The following is a 4593-nucleotide window of genomic DNA, read 5'->3' on the forward strand; positions in this document are numbered from 1 at the left end:
AACCATCTCAGAAGTGTATTATACTAGTTCTACATCATGCACCTTTACTTCTTTTGTTTCCATTCAACACAGAAGAGACCTACATTTTATGCCATATGATGCCTCGTAGGGTGCCATCCCAATGCTAGAATGATAGCTGTTATTATAGGCAAACTCCACCAAGGGTAACTGATCATCTCATTGACCTTCAAAATCCAGGACATACACACAAAGCATATCCTCCAGTGTCTAAATTGTCCTTTTGGACTGCCCGTCTGTCTGAGAGTGGAAGGAGGTACTAAAGTTTAACTGTGTGCCAAGTGCCTCCTACAGTTTTCTCCAAAATCGAAAAGTGAATTGGGGCCCTCTATCAGATATTATGGAAGCAGGAATTCCATGCAATTTGACTATTTCTCTGATATAGAGCCTGGCATATTGTGCAACAGAATAAGTAGTTCACACAGGCAAGAAATGAGCTGATTTTAGTCAAACGATCCACAATTACCCATATCGAATCATATCCCCATGTAGTACGAGGTAACCCAATTACAAAGTCCATGGTAATCATTTCCCACTTCCACTCCGGAATAGAGATCTCCTGTAATTTTCCTAATGGCCTTTGATGTTCAAAATTTACCTTCTGACAAGTTATGCACTTGGACACAAAATCTGCTATATCTCTCTTCATGCCATTCCACCAGTACCTATCTTTCACATCATGGTACATCTTGGTGGAGCCTAGCTGGACATTGTAGGGTGTATTGTGTGCCTCTTGCATGATCTCATTCCTAAGATTGTCCACATCGGACACACATATCCTGGAACCTTGCATAAAAGCACCATTATTAGCAAATCCAAATTCACAACCTTTATCCTACTGTACTCTTTCTATAATCTTTATCAATTGTGGATCTCTATGCTAGAAAACTATGATTCTGTCTCGTAGGTCAGGTCTTACTGAAAAATGGGCCAATAATACCCCCTCTTCTGAAATATCCAAGATCAGACCTTGATCCATCAACTCATGTATTTCCTGAATCAACGGTTTCCTTTCTGCTGATATGTGTGCCAAGCTACCAGAAGATTTTATACTCAGAGCATCTACTACCATATTGGCCTTCCCAGGATGATACTGGATGGTATAATTACAGTCCTTCAGAAACTCCATCCATCTTCTCTGCCTTAAGTTTAAATCCCTCTATTGGAAGATGTACTTCAAACTCTTGTGGTCGGTGTATATTTCGCACACTTCACCATACAAATAGTGTCTCCAGATCTTTAATGCAAAGACTATAGCCACCATTTCCAAATCATGGGTGGGGTAGTTTTGCTCATGCCTCTTTAGCTGCCTTGAAGCAGAAGCCACTACTTTTCCATGCTGCATCAAAACACACCCTAAACTAACTCTGGAGGCATCACAGTACACGGCATATCCTTCACCACTCATCGGTAATGTCAACACAAGGGCTGTATGTTGTCCCTTATAGCTACCTAAGAGGGGAGGGGGGTGAATTGGGTTCTAATTGCAAAATTAAAGACTAAATGAAATTTAAACACAAAGAAGAGTAGAGGAAGAATAATGACACAAGAAATTTATAGAGGTTCGGCTATCCCAAGCCTACGTCCTCTCCTCAAGGCCCTCCTTGAGAGTTAACTCACTACAATTCTTTTTTGGGTGAAGAATAAACCCCTTACAATCACCACAAGAGCAAACCCTTGCTCTTTTACAAATCCCTTTACACTCAAGAGCTATTTAAAGCTCTATCACACTCAAAATTACAATAAGTGCTCACAACAACCTTGAATGAACTCTCAGAACAATGAATTTACAACTCAAATATCAAGTTCTCAACATTAACTATGGTAGCTCAAGTTCTAGAGAGAGAGAATGAAGAAAATCTTTAGAACACAATAAATTTCCAAAAGATTGTTGTGTCAAAAAATTGTTTCCAGACATAAATGGTGCCTATTTATAGTTTTTGCAAGAAAAGCCACTGGGGGTGCATTAAATACAAAACTAGCTATTCAACCACCCAAAGCTCTATTTTATTGAGTTACAGAAACCCAGGTTCGATTGCCGGAGTTATTTACTTTGGCTGCTGAAGGTTGAAGCGCCAAAAAAATAGCTTTTGAAAAGTCACTTTCGGCTGTCGAAGTTCTCACTTTCAGCTGCCTGAGTGCTCTCTGGACAAAATGACTTTTAACACTCAAAAACCATAATTTAAAGAGTGAACTTCGGCAGCCGAACTTCTCACTTTCGGTTGCCGAAGTGCTCTCTGGATAGAAAGTGTCAAAATGGCACTTAGGCTTCGGAAATGCATAATTTTTTGACCGGAACTCAGATTTTCGATCCGTTTGAAACATTGCAAAGCTAATTTGATAAAATTTTCAATGGAAAAACTTTCAAAAACAAATTTTTATTTCTCAAATGTGAAAATTTCATTTAAGTCCCCCTTGGTCAAGAAAAAGTTACAAGTAAAGACACTGAAAAATTAAGAGTTTAAAAAACTCATTACTTTTTTATCCGAACTCGGATTTTTAATCCGTTTTAGCCATTGAAAAGCTAATTCAATGTATTTTGCAACTAAATACTTTTCAAAATTAATTTTTCATTTTTAAAAAATTTATTTAATTTTCCCTTGATAAAAAATTAGGAGAAAACTAAGTTGAACAAGATATTCTTAGAACCACCTAGACTTGAGCCAACATAATTAATAAAATGAGATTTACAAGATATAAAAGAAATAAAAGTTACATCGTAGATTTCCATAAATATTTTCTTCCTTATCTTGCTCTTCCTTAACCTTGATTTGAAGCAATTTGGCAATTTTAAATCTAGGACCTACAAACTCAACACAAACACTTCCAAAGTATATTAGTAGCACACTAATTGTTTATTATCATCAAAACATGGGTTAAGACACCTAGGTCTAATAATCTCCTCCTTTTTTATGATGACAAACAATTAGTGGATGAGGAAAATTAAGCACAAGTGAAGTGTGTGTTTTTCAGAAATTCTCCCCCTTAATGTACTCTCCCTTTCAAAAACAATTAGTGCCTTAATAAATAGAATTTACAGAGCATATAAGAGAGGCTTTGACTCAATGAATGCAATGCCATAAGTCCTAGGTGAATGATGATGTAAAGTTATTTTTGTATAAAAAACAATTTAGAATATGTATCAAAGGATTGCCAAGAAGCATCACATAAGTGTACCCAAAACATGTATCCCCCTAAATCATCATTTATATATCATGTTTAAAGCTTAACATTTAGAATTATTCATCCACTTAGCTAATTCATCCACTAGCTATATATCTCCCCCTTTTGGCATCATCAAAATGCACTCTAGAAGGAAAAATATACAGAAATTATGACATCATTCAAAGGTTTACCACTGTGCCAAAAGCTTAAGCTTTTAGTATCATTGTTAATTCAGTAAGCATTTCAATGATAACTTCCAGTTAGAAGGTTTACATTTCAGCACAGAAAGTGATACCATTAAGGTGGTTATGTGGTAACTAAGCGAATGTGCATAATTAACTTGATTTGAAACTTAACATGAGTATAATTATGTCATTGAGACACTTAGAACACATGTATAGTATATGCTCAATCATAACAACTATTCTAAAGAATAGCCTACAAAGAGCCAAGAAGACTACAATACAAATTTACTAATTTCATTTGCATAGGACTTGTAAAACCATCATGGATTCTATTCAAAGCAATAATAGAATTTTGGCAAATAACCTTCATTGAACAATCAATAAGAACAATCTAAATTAATGAGGAATGGTATTGTGATCATGTGGCAGCCAAAAATAGGAAAATAGTCATGTGAACAGTAACGTGAACAGTAAATCACAATCTCAAGCATCAAGGTTGTCAAGCATACCTAATTCTCTCTTAATGAAATTAAACCTCTTGATCAATTCTTTGGTGTACTTGGCTTGGTTGATGAAGATGCCATCCTTAGCTTGCTTGATTTGAAGCCCAAGGAAGAACTTGAGTTCTCCCATCATGCTCATCTCAAACTCACTCTTCATGGTATTAGCAAACTCTTCACACAAACACTCATTAGTAGCACCAAATATAATATCATCAACATATATTTATACTACAAGGATGTCATTTATATGATTTTTAACAAAAAGAGTTGTATCAACTTTTCTTTTTGAAAAACCATTTTGCAAAAGAAAGTTACTAAGCCTTTCATACCAAGCTCTAGGAGCTTGTTTCAAACCATTCAAGGCTTTGGTCAATTTAAAAACATGGTTTGGAAACTCATGATTTTCAAAACCAGGAGGTTGCTCAACATATATCTCCTCATCGATAAAACCATTTAGAAAAGCACTTGTAACATCAATTTGGAAAAGCTTAAAATTGATGTATGATGCATATGTAAGCAAGATTCTAATGGCTTCTAATCTAGCTATGGCGGTAAAGGTTTCATCATAGTCAATTCCCTCCTCTTGGTTATAGCCTTTGGCTACTAACCTAGCTTTATTCCTAGTTATGTTTCCATCCTCATCTAATTTGTTTCTAAACACCCATTTGGTGCCTATAGATGAATGGTCCTTTAGCCTAGGAACTAAGGTCCAAACCTTATTC

Source organism: Hevea brasiliensis, chromosome 6 (genome assembly GCF_030052815.1).
Source record: "Hevea brasiliensis isolate MT/VB/25A 57/8 chromosome 6, ASM3005281v1, whole genome shotgun sequence".
NCBI classification, from domain to species: Eukaryota; Viridiplantae; Streptophyta; class Magnoliopsida; order Malpighiales; family Euphorbiaceae; genus Hevea; species Hevea brasiliensis.